This window comes from Gopherus flavomarginatus, chromosome 2, assembly GCF_025201925.1.
Source record: "Gopherus flavomarginatus isolate rGopFla2 chromosome 2, rGopFla2.mat.asm, whole genome shotgun sequence".
Classification (NCBI taxonomy): Eukaryota; Metazoa; Chordata; order Testudines; family Testudinidae; genus Gopherus; species Gopherus flavomarginatus.
The window spans coordinates 26978063-26990605 of NC_066618.1; the positions used below are offsets into that span (position 1 = coordinate 26978063).

At 49.8% G+C, this 12543-nt stretch overlaps 1 long non-coding RNA gene across 1 annotated transcript in view; it reads left to right on the forward strand.

Annotated features, from left to right (window-relative positions):
- The window catches only part of LOC127045775 (uncharacterized), a 139658-nt gene that overhangs the window by 59440 nt on the left and 67675 nt on the right, over nucleotides 1-12543 (forward strand). The window contains exon 5 of the long non-coding RNA XR_007772814.1: nucleotides 402-508. This is a non-coding gene — a long non-coding RNA (uncharacterized LOC127045775). The remainder of the gene's footprint in view (nucleotides 1-401; nucleotides 509-12543) is intronic.

The following is a 12543-nucleotide window of genomic DNA, read 5'->3' on the forward strand; positions in this document are numbered from 1 at the left end:
TCCTAAGGAATCTTAGAGCCACTTATGGGCTGCTCTAAATTACACTGACTACTAACTTATATGAAGGGACTGGACCTGTACCCGTTCAGTCCCAGGATCAGGAGAATGCAAAGGTGAGCTTTATGCCATCTTTGCACCTCCAACCTGCACTATGGGCAGATCAGCGAAACAGGAACTGTCTCTTAGTGTTATTTGAGGGAAAACTCCACTTTATTTCCATCATAATGTGGGACTCAGAGTATGTCATCACATTGCCTTGCACTGTACAATTGTGTCATCATGTGACTAGTGACTTAACCACAAGGCCACCCTTCCTCTTGCATTCCCAGAGTCCAGTTCACTATAAACTTACCTTCCTGAATGTCCTCTTTTCTTCCCTGTTTCCTTACTCTGTTAACCAGCCCTTTGCTTGGTCTGGCTGGGCCCTGCTCTGTTGCACCCTCTGAGATGCCAGGCTGCTGTCTGCCAACGGACCTCAAGCTGGAGCCAGGAGAGTGCTGCTAAAGCGGTCAGTTTTGCACGCTGATTCTAGTCAGTTTCACCTTGCGATTCTGGGACTGCCTAGTGCTGAGTAGGGCAGTGGCATCTCTCTCTCCCCATGTCAGAGTTTCTATTCATGGGGAGAGAGGGGTGTTAAACCCTTTTTTCAATATTTGCTGCCTTTACACATGGAAGTTTTAGGGGGAACCTTGTCCCCACCCCCCAGAACCCCAGGCTCCTTTCCCCAGTGCAATATCTTGGTGAGTTGGGTGTGTCTATGGCACCTTTGACCTTGGCATCCAAGATTCTTCTGCGCCGCATTGTGCATTACAGGGCTGACTGGCACTGGGGCCTCGTCTGGGTGTCACCGGATCGTGCCAGGTCTGGGCTGCCTTTGGGTTAACTTCTCCTTCACAATCCCTTTCTTTGCTCGCGCGCGCACACACACACACTCTGATTCAGCTCCCTTCAGCACAGCCAGCAAACCCACAGCTGCCATTACACTTCCTCCTGTCACCAGCCCAGGCTCAGTTACCACCAATCCGGTCCCTCTCATCCCTTATTTTGTTTTAAAGAGCAGGAAAGAAAGGGTTATCTTTAGCTTAAAAAACCCCATAGTCTGTGCACTATATATGAGAAATATAATATAGGATTTTTATTGTTTTCTGTTTCTTCCTTTCTTTGATTCAAAAAAGCCCTATGCAAGAGCCAAAACTGGGCTTATATTTGAAGCTGTCTTACATATTTGACCATTGAGTAACTCTAGGTATTTCTATTGTGACTTTATAATAAAAACATCTAATAAATAAGTTCATTCAAATAAGAATAAGTAAACATTGCCAAGCCTGATGTGGACAGCAGAGACCACAGCAAGGTATCCAAGTTACTATTATACTTACTTATGAAAAATCCATTTCAGCAAGAAATTGAATGGGGGATCCTGAAGCAGGAGCCCTAACTGTTGAACTTTTACTGTTGGTAGTAGTGCTATCTGAGGACTTTAAGGAATAGTCTACTGCTCACCAGAGATATTCAGCAAGCTGCATTTACTCTGGGAAGGATCCATCCAAATCTGGTCCCATTTAACTTTTAAATCTAGATGAGAGTAGGCATATTCAGACCCGGACAGTTTCACTTTTACAGTCACTCTCGGAGCTGGTCAGCTAATTCAAAGCCATGTACTCTAACATTCAGTTCAGTTCCAAGTAACCAAGATCACACCCCATTTTTCCATGAATGTTCAGGCGAACAAGTAATCGTGCACAAAAATATTTCAGAGGTTTCTATTCTTCATAAGCACATCCACGTTCTCCTGTAATCTCAATCATACATAACCCATGACTTCAATAGGCCTTCATATGGGCATAATGGCCATACAGATCCATTTTCAGGACTTGGTCCAAGGGTATATTCAGATACATGTATTATATGCTAGTCATTTATTTTCCTGTTACAAAAGTTTTAGTTATCCATTCATGAAGCAGAAAGAACACCATGTATAGATTGTCAAAATTGGTTGTATAAAATATTTTTTGCTGGGTTTGGGCCATCTTATAAAGCATGTGAAGAATTTTAAAAAAAACCCAATGTCAACAATAATTTTTAAAGAAAAATCTGGATTTTTGGGGCAAAATATTCTCTTGGGGGGGGGGGGTGCCAGCTTAACACCATGTGACCTTGGTGGCAAATTGCACATTGCAGGTTATGAATAGCTGGAGTGAACAGTTTGCAAACAAACCACTGTCTGAAAAAAACCACTTGTCCAAACGATTCAGCAAATACTTGTGGATTATAAATACATTGACAGAAAGCAGGACTGGCTTAAAGAACAGAACAAAAAGAGAGGGTTCAATTGGTCAGGTAAGTTATTCAGAAAGAAAAAGTCAACCAGACACTAAGCCAGATTCTCAGCTGTTGTAAGTCAGCACTGCTCTATTGTACTCAATGAAACTATGATGATATACACCAGCTGAGTGTCTGACTCCTCCTCTTAAAATAATAAGGTTTTTTGTTTGTTTGTTTGTTTGTTTGTTTAAATCATTAAGGAAAATAATCTACTGCCCATGTTCAGTGCACAGTTTTAAAAAATTCATAATATGAATATTTCAAAGATAAATGGGCTTCAAATATAGTAGAGCAAACATTCCTAAATCATGACCACATGCAATACCTGCCAAGGAGAAATATTTAAAACAAAGATGTTTCCGAATGGAGTGCAAATATCACAGGATGAAATCCTGGCCCCCATTGACTTCAATGGGGGCCAGGATTTCATCCCATATGAACAATTTTTGTGAAGGCTGAATGTAGCCATTGATTAGCCCTGGGAGAAACCCTAGGTTCTTCTTCGAGTGATTGCTCACATCCATTCCAGTTAGGTGTGCGCGCTCGTCGGAAACTTTTTACCCTAGCAACTCCAGTGGGCCGGCAGGTTGCCCCCTAGAGTGGCGCCACCATGGCGCTCGATATATACCCCTGCCGGCCCACCCGCTCCTCAGTTCCTTCTTACCACCGTGTCGGTCGTTGGAACTGTGGAGCGCGGCATTGCTGTCCTCCACGTCCCTAGCTCTCCTTGTTACTACCGTTGTTACTACAGTTGTTAGTTAGTGGTTAAGTATAGTTAGTTAATTAGTTGTAGTGTAAATAGTATTTGTATATAGTTGTTCGCCGATCTGGGCTGTAGCCCTTCCCGGCACCCGGCACCGGGCTCATGCCTGGTTCGCCGGGCTTTAAGCAATGTGCGGCCTGTAAAAAGCCTATGCCAACCAGCGACCCTCACGACGTGTGTCTAAAGTGCCTGGGGGAATCGCACAGGTCAGACAAGTGCCGCATTTGCAAGGCTTTTAAGCCCAGAACAAAGAAGGAGAGAGACCAGAGACTCAGGACTCTCCTAATGGAAGCGGCACTTGACCCAGCAGCTTCGCAGGCCGTGATCTCGACGCCGGCACCGGATCGCACCGGCACCGGAAAGACTCCCCGGCACCGACCTTCCCTGGCACTGGGTGCAGAAACGAGACCATCAACGTCTGCTACTCCAGCCAGGCAGACTCGAATGGAGCGCCCGGCATCGACATCGGCCGCGGCGCTACCGGCACCGTCGACTCCGGGCCCGGTGGGTCCGTCGAGTCCGGTACCGCCAAGCTCCCCCATAAGATCTGGGGTTGAGCTGTTGGTCCCATCCACTCCGGAGACCTTCGCCTCGGCACGGGACCTTATCGCCCTGACTGAGTCAACTCAGCCGCCACCCCCCGGTACCTCCGGTGCGGGTAGCATCTAGGGGCAAGCCCATGATGACGGCACTGTCTCGGGACTCACGCTCGCGTTCGAGGTCCCGACTCCACGGTCGCTCGAGATCCCGCCGCCGCTCGCAGTCCCTGCACCGCTCCCCTCGGCGGTACCGGTCGCACTCGCGGCGCCGATCGACCTCCAGACGGTCACGGTCTGACTCCAGCCGTCGATACCGGCACCGTGACTCTAGGAGCCAGTCTCGCCGTCATTCACCGCACCTGTCGACCTCCCGGCACCGAGCTGGTGGCAGGTCCTGATCCCGGTCGACCTCCCGGCACCACGTCGGTGGCAGGTCCCGGTCCCGATCCCGGCACCGAAGCAGCGGCCGGTACCGGTCCAGATCCCGGCACCGAGACAGAACCCGGTCCCGATCCCGGCGCCGGTATGACTCCTGGTACCGATCCCCGGCACCGAGAACATCTTCGGTGCCGAACCGCGCAGACTCTTATCAGCCGCGGTCGGCCCCGCCATGGCCTTCCAGACAGCCGTCGGTGTCATCTCATGCGGACAGCGTATATGCGCTGGGCACCGACAGACAGGCGGCATTATTCCAGGACCCTCCGCAACAGGACCAGGGTCCGCAGCAGTGGGGGTTTTGGACACCCTGGGCGTACCATCAAGCCCAGGGCCCCCAACAGCTTCCTGCTAGGCCTGCAACGGCGGAGCACAGGGTGCCAGAGGCTTCGTTGTCTCGCCCCCCTCCCTCCCCTGATGGAGAGGAAGGATCGAAGCAGCAAGACCCTGGTCTTGCTCCTGAGACAGAGGCGAGGGCTGAGGGGGACCCCCCACTGGACACTTTCTTGCCAGGGGTCTCCTCATCCTCCTCTCCCGACGAAGCGGTGGCTGGCACTTCCTCCAGTAGCCCTCCTCCGCTAGATCTCAGGGCACACCAAGACCTCCTTAGGCGAGTAGCACAGAATCTGAGCTTGCAAGCCGAGGAGGTCTCTGAGATCGAGGACCCTGTCGTCAGCATCCTCTCATCCGATGCTCCCACCAGGGTCGCCCTACCCTTCATTAGGAAGATCCAGGCCAACGCCAATACAATCTGGCAGTCACCGGCCTCCATCCCCCCTACGGCGAGGGGCGTCGAGAGGAAGTACATGGCCCCCTCCAAGGGCTACGAGTACCTCCACGTTCACCCGACACCGTGCTCCCTCGTGGTGCAGTTGGTGAACGAGAGGGAGCGCCACGGACAGGAAGCCCCAGCCCCCAAATCCAAGGAGGCCAGGCGTATGGACCTCCTCGGCCGCAAGGTCTATTCGGCTGGGGCCCTTCAGCTCAGGGTTTCAAATCAGCAAGCCCTTCTTAGCAGATATGCTTTTAACTCATGGGTGGCAGCGGACAAGTTTAAAGAGCTGCTGCCACAAGAGGCCCGTCAAGAATTTGCGGCCATTCTTGACGAGGGCAAGAAGGTTGCACGAACCTCGTTACAGGCCTCTTTGGACGCTGCAGACTCGGCTGCCCGCACCCTCGCCTCGGGGGTAACGATGCGCCGCATCTCCTGGCTTCAGGTTTCTGGCCTTCCACCGGAGCTCCAATACACCATCCAGGACCTCCCGTTCGAAGGCCAGGGCCTGTTTTCAGAAAAGACAGACCCCAGACTGAAAAGTCTTAAAGACAATCGGGTCATTATGCGCTCCCTCGGGATGCACACGCCAGGAACGCAGCGCAGACCCTTCCGGCCACAGCAGCAACAGCAGCGTAGGCCATACCCCCAGTTCCGCCAGCGGCAGGACCTTAATAGGCGCCGCGGCAGGAATGGAAGGCGTAGACATTCGGGGAACCAAGGGGGGCAAAATCAAAGCTCCTCCAAGCCCCTGCCTGGGCCCAAGCCTTCGTTTTGAAGGTGCACCCGAGGGCGCAATAACAGTTTCCCCACGGATCCTTCCCCCCCGTTTTCCAACCGCCTTTCGTTTTTCCTCCCGGCATGGACCCAAATAACATCGGACCGCTGGGTCTTACGCATGGTGCAGACGGGATACCGCCTGCAGTTTATATCATTTCCTCCCTCCCGCCCCCCCTTCCTCGTCCCTCTTCAGGGACCCCTCTCACGAGCAATTCCTTCGGCAGGAGGTACAGACGCTCCTCAACAAAGGAGCTATAGAGGCGGTTCCGGAAAACGAGAAAGGCAAGGGGTTTTATTCCTGCTACTTTCTGATCCCCAAGGCCAAGGGAGGCCTCAGGCCTATCCTCGACCTGCGAGAGCTCAACAAGTACCTAGTGAAGTTGAAGTTCCGCATGGTATCCCTGGGGACCATTATCCCATCCCTGGATCCGGGAGACTGGTATGCCGCCCTCGACATGCAGGACGCTTATTTTCACATTACCATTTGGCCACACCACAGACGTTTCCTTCGATTCGTGGTGGGCCGCCTTCACTACCAATTTGCAGTCCTCCCATCTGGCCTTTCTACGGCTCCGAGGGTATTCACAAAATGCATGGCCGTCGTTGTGGCACATCTTCGGCTCAGTCGTATCCACGTGTTCCCTTACCTAGACGATAGGTTAATTCGGGGCACGTCGGAGCTACAGGTTTGCAGCCACGTCCGCAGGATCACCGGCCTGTTTGCTACCTTGGGCCTCATGATCAACGTAGACAAGTCCACCCTGCTCCCCACGCAGAGGGTGGAGTTCATCGGGGCCATCCTGGACTCCACAGTGGCCAGGGCCCTTCTGCCGTTGCCAAGGTTCCAGGCGTTGTCGGCGATCGTTCAGCGATTGCGGGCAGCCCCCTTAACATCAATACGGACATGTCTAACCCTGTTAGGCCACATGGCAGCATGCACATTTGTGACCGGTTACGCTCGGCTCCGCATGAGGCCCCTCCAGTCGTGGCTCATCGCACATTACCGGCCGGCAAGGCAACCACTAGACATGCTGATCACAATTCCCCAGGGGGTGTTGGATTCTCTCAGCTGATGGCTAGACCAGTCCGTAGTGTGTGCGGGGCTCCCATTCCACCCACCCCAGCCCTCGGTGTCCCTAACGACGGATGCCTCAGATCTTGGCTGGGGGGCCCACCTGGGATCCCTGAGAACACAGGGCCTGTGGTCCCTGAAGGAGGTGAAGCTGCACATCAACATGTGGGAGTTGAGAGCGGTCCGCCTTGCTTGTGAAACGTTCTGTCACCAGCTTCGGGGTCGTTGTGTCGCGGTGTTTACCGACAACACGACGACCATGTACTATATCAACAAGCAGGGCGGCACCAGATCCTCTCCCCTATGTCACGAGGCGATGCAACTCTGGGACTTTTGTGTAGCCCACTCCATTCACCTCACGGCTTCCTTTCTCCCCGGAGTACGGAACACGCTGGCGGACCGCCTGAGCAGATCCTTCCTCTCACACGAGTGGTCCCTTCGCCCGGACGTCGCCCTCTCGATCTTCCAGAGGTGGGGTTGTCCCCGTGTGGACCTCTTCGCGTCCGGGGGGAACAGAAAATGCCAGGCGTTCTGCTCTTTTCAGGGCAGGGAACCCGGGTCTATAGCGGATGCCTTCCTTATTCCGTGGACGACCCACTTGTTCTACGCGTTTCCCCCGTTCCCGCTGGTCCACAGGGTCCTTCTGAAGGTGCGCAGGGACAGGGCCCGGGTGATCATGGTAGCCCCGGCGTGGCCCAGGCAGCATTGGTACCCCATGTTGCTGGACCTGGCCATAGCCGACCCAGTTCCCTTGCCCCTTCACCCGGACCTGATCACCCAGGAACACGGGACTCTCTGTCACCCGGACCTGCAGTCGCTGAACCTAGCGGCGTGGCTCCTGCGTGGCTGACCAGTTCTGAACTGCGCTGCTCCACTCCGGTACGGGAGGTACTCTTGGGCAGCAGGAAGCCTTCCACTAGAGCGACATACTCGGCCAAGTGGAAGCGTTTCTCCTGTTGGTGCGTGGAGAAAGGTCTCCGCCCGATGGAAGTTTCGGTGGCCAATATTTTAGACTATATTTGGTCCCTCAAACAACAGGGCCTGGCGATATCGTCCTTGCGGGTCCACCTGGCGGCTATCTCCACCTTTCACCCGGATGGGGATGGCCGCTCCGTTTTTCCTCACCCGACGGTGACTAGATTCCTGAAAGGGCTGGAACGTTTGTACCCTAACGTCCGACTCCCTGCCCCAACCTGGGATCTTAACCTGGTGTTGTCTCGGCTCATGGGGCCCCCCTTCGAGCCATTAGCTACTTGCTCCCTACTCTATCTCTCTTGGAAGACTGCCTTTCTAGTAGCTATCACCTCAGCTAGACGGGTGTCGGAACTCCGGGCTCTCACGGTAGACCCCCCGTATACAGTCTTCCATAAAGATAAGGTGCAGCTGAGGCCACACCCTGCCTTTCTCCCCAAGGTGGTCTCAGCCTTCCACGTCAACCAAGAGATATTCCTCCCGGTTTTTTTCCCGAAACCTCACTCTTCAGGCAGGGAGCAACAGCTCCACTCGCTTGATGTCCGTAGGGCTCTCGCGTTTTATGTGGAGAGGACCAAACCGTTCCGCAAATCCCCCCAGCTTTTCGTGGCAGTAGCTGACCGCATGAAGGGGCTTCCCATTTCTTCGCAGAGGTTATCCTCGTGGGTAACGTCCTGTATCAGGACCTGCTATGACTTGGCCCACGTCCCTACGGGCCATGTGACTGCGCATTCTACCAGGGCGCAGGCGTCGTCGCTGGCTTTCCTCGCCCGTGTGCCCATCCAGGAAATCTGTTGGGCAGCGACCTGGTCATCGGTCCACACCTTTGCTTCCCACTACGCCCTGGTCCAGCAGTCAAGAGAGGACGTGGCCTTCGGATCTGCAGTGCTCCATGCCGCGACTTCTCACTCCGACCCCACCGCCTAGGTATGGCTTGGGATTCACCTAACTGGAATGGATGTGAGCAATCACTCGAAGAAGAAAAGACGGTTACTCACCTTTGTAACTGTTGTTCTTCGAGATGTGTTGCTCACATCCATTCCACACCCGCCCTCCTTCCCCACTGTCGGAGTAGCCGGCAAGAAGGAACTGAGGAGCGGGTGGGCCGGCAGGGGTATATATCGAGCGCCATGGCGGCGCCACTCTAGGGGGCGACCTGCCGGCCCACTGGAGTTGCTAGGGTAAAAAGTTTCCGACGAGCGTGCACGCGCGGCGCGCACACCTAACTGGAATGGATGTGAGCAACACATCTCGAAGAACAACAGTTACAAAGGTGAGTAACCGTCTTTAGCACCTTATAGCCCTTTTACAACACTGGAGGCTCATGGGCTATATCAGGGGCCAGGATCTGGATCTACAAGTCTAGTGTCAAAGGATGGCACAGCAACCAACTTATCTAGCTCCCTCTTTCATGTACCCTGTGCTGGGTAGTCACATCAGAGGACTCCACATTTCTAAAACTAAATTGGCTCTCTATTGTTATTTACAGAGGTGCTGCAACAGCAGATAGCATTTTAGCCATATGCACCCAGATTGATTTACTGTTGCTTCCTCCAAACTCTTTCCTCCTGCAACTTGTGCTCCTCCCAACAATTTCCATGCAAGTTGCAAACCTCCCCCCACTCCATCCCAGGAAGGCTGAATCTGTCACTTCCGAAGCTTATACTGGTTTATGTGTTTGCATGCTGTTTGCCACTATGGGTTAGGCTTTACACAACAAGTCAGAATTCAATAGTTCCCCTGAAATACAAACACAAATCAGACTCCTTAGTTTTTTAGATCTCTTATATTACACTTTATCAATAAAAAGACATCAAATGTATCAAATAGGTTGTTTACATACATACAAACCTACATAACAGATTAGGAAGAGCAAAGTTGGGGACCTCTATTCTGAATATTCATCTGCATTAGAGAGAAAAAGGATTGAGTGTGTCATTTTAATTCAAATAATTTTATACTCTTGATAGTTTTATAGGACACATGATTCTGATTCATAGATTCTAAGACCAGAAAGGACCATTAGATCCTCGAGTCTGATTTCCTGTTTAACACAGGCCATGGAATTCAAGCCAGTTACTCCTATATTGAGCCTAATAAATTGTGTTTGACTTAAGCAGGGATCAGCAACCTTTGGCACGTGGCCTATCAGGGAAATCCACTGGAGTGCCAGGACAGTTTGTTTACCTGAACATCCGCAGGTTTGGCCGATTACAGCTTCCACTGGCTGTGGTTCGCCATTCCAGGCCAATGGAGGCTGAGGGAAGTGGTGTGGGCTGAGGGATGTGCTGGCCATCCACAGCTTCCCGCAGCCCCCATTGGCCTGGAATGATGAACCATGGCCAGTGGGAGCTGTGATCAGCCAAACCTGCGGATGCTGCAGGTAAACAAACCATCCCAGCTCGCCAGTGGATTTCCCTGATGGGCTGTGTGCCAAAGGTTGCCCATCCCTGGACTAAAGCATGTCTTCCAAAAGTTGTCCAGTCTTGATGTCAAGACATCAGGAGATGGAATAGTTGGTAGTCTGTTCAAATGATTAATCACCTTAACCATTAAAAAGTGTATCTTATTTCTAACTTTAATTTGTCTGGCTTTATCTTCTAGTCTTTGGTGCTTAATATGCCTTTCTCTGTTAGATTTAAGAGCCCTTTAATACCTGCTATTTTCTCTGCATGAAAGTACTTATGCCATAATGAAGTCACCTCTTGATCTTCTTTTTAATACACTGAACAGATTGAGCTTCTTAAGTGTCAAGAAAACTAAGCAATCATAAGAATAAAAGGGAAAAAAAACCAAAACAGACACTGGAAATTAAACTTTTTTACAAGTCAGAAAGAAATTGTTATGCCCTCTAGTTCTTTCCTTTTGGAGTATAGAGACATTTAAAGAGCAGATTTTGCACACCTAACCCCACTTATCACTTATGAAACAGAGTGATTTGAGGGAACTAGAGAAAGAGGAGCTCTGAGTCATTAAAACCATTCTCCTGTCAAGGTAGAATTTCGCTATAGTTCATTTTCTAGAGTTTAGCCAGTACATGTCTGAAGCTTTGGGGCTTCCACTACAGTGCAATAGTGCATCTCTTGGGAGACTAATAGTTATTGCTGACATTCAAATTAAATTTCTCTATTCCATGATTCCTCCTATTGCTCCTAATTATATCCCCTTTGTAGCAGCTTCAATAATTCCCTTTTCTCTTTGATGTCAACATCCTTCAGGTATTTGTAGATTCCTGTCCTGTCACCCACCTTCACCTAAGTTGTTGGTGAGCAAAGCTATACAGATTTATCTCTGTTTGCCTTTCTTTGTAAGTCAGTCCTTCCTGCCCTCCAATTGCTTTGGTTGCTCTTCTCTGTACTCTCTCCATATTATTCTTTATTGTAGTGTCCAGAAAAGTACACTGGCCAGTCCAGACTGAAGCCTTTTTAACCAGTGTGGCTACAAAAGTGTAGCGTCACTTGTGCAGTCAAACCCGTTGTACACCAGGCTACAATATTCCAGGTTCAGTGGATCCAGAGCTATGCTGAGAGACAATGTACTTGGGCCTGGATCCACAAAGGTATTTAGGCTCATAACTTCCATCGATTTCAAAGGAAATTAGGACCTTAAATATCTTCCAGGATTTTGGCCTTGCTTCCTGGAATAATTTCTCTCTATGTGCAGCCCTGAACTCCACTGGCTTTTTAAAACTGTCATATTGTATCTCAGACGTATTTATGATTAATTGTCCACTGTCATCTCTAAATCTCTTTCTTTTGGCTCTGCTGCTCTCCAGACATCTCTCTTCTAATTATACTGGTGTTTTGGAATATTCTCCCCCACTTGTATTATCCAAGTGGAATCTCATTCTGTTATTTTCCCACCCAAAACTTCTGACATCCCAAAGTTGTTTTTCCCTACATGGTGTTGGTGATATATCCCAACTTAGTACTATCTTCAGATTTCATTAACATGTTCTTGCAGAGTATTAACAAAGACACTACCTAGAATACAAACTAAAAGAGAACCCTGCAGTACTTCACTAGTCAACCTCCTTCCCTTGTATAGATTGTAGTGTATTATATTGTTACCCTTTGTTGACAGTGCTTCAGCTACTTGCAGATCATGTGCAGTGCACCTATCTTAGCCAATCTGAAATAACCATAAGAGAAAAAAATGAGAAAATGGTCTTTTATTAGAAAAAAAGTTAAAATTTTCCATGAAAAAGCTAAACTTTCTGGTTAGAAATTGAAAACCAAAATATTTTGAGCTAGAACTGCTGCCATGGTGCCTCATGGAAGCTGTAGTTTCTCAAACATTTTTTGGTGGAAAATATTCAATCATCTTTATTTGAGAGGTAAGATTTTGTGATATACTGTATTAATAGTTTTCTGAAATCTTAACATTTGGACCTGATTGTCTACTGTCACTCACCACTGAATTCAATAGATTTACACTTGCATAATATTGTAATAGAGCAGAGAATCACATTACATCTACTGAATTAGTCCAGATTATTGGAGCTAAGTAAAATTGTGCCCTAATTAAAAAAAAGAAAATCATGCAATTAACATTAAAGTGTTCTTAGTAATTGCTTTATAATCAAAATTTATTTATGTCATACATGCCCCAACCAGTCAGTGCCTGATTCTGCTCTCACACCAAGTTTACATGAATGTAAATCCAACCGAGGCACACAGTCCCTATTTGTGTAAGTGGGCAAAACTCCATTGAAGTCGATGGAGCGGAATCAGTTCATAGCAGCAGAGAATGTAAGCCACTGATTTCATTGAAGTTGCTCCCGATTTACACAGGTGTGTAATCAGAACCAGGCCTTCACCTTTTTTGCAGAGGATTTCTCTAGCCTTGCCAATTGCCTCCAGAATCACAGGGATCATTACTACAG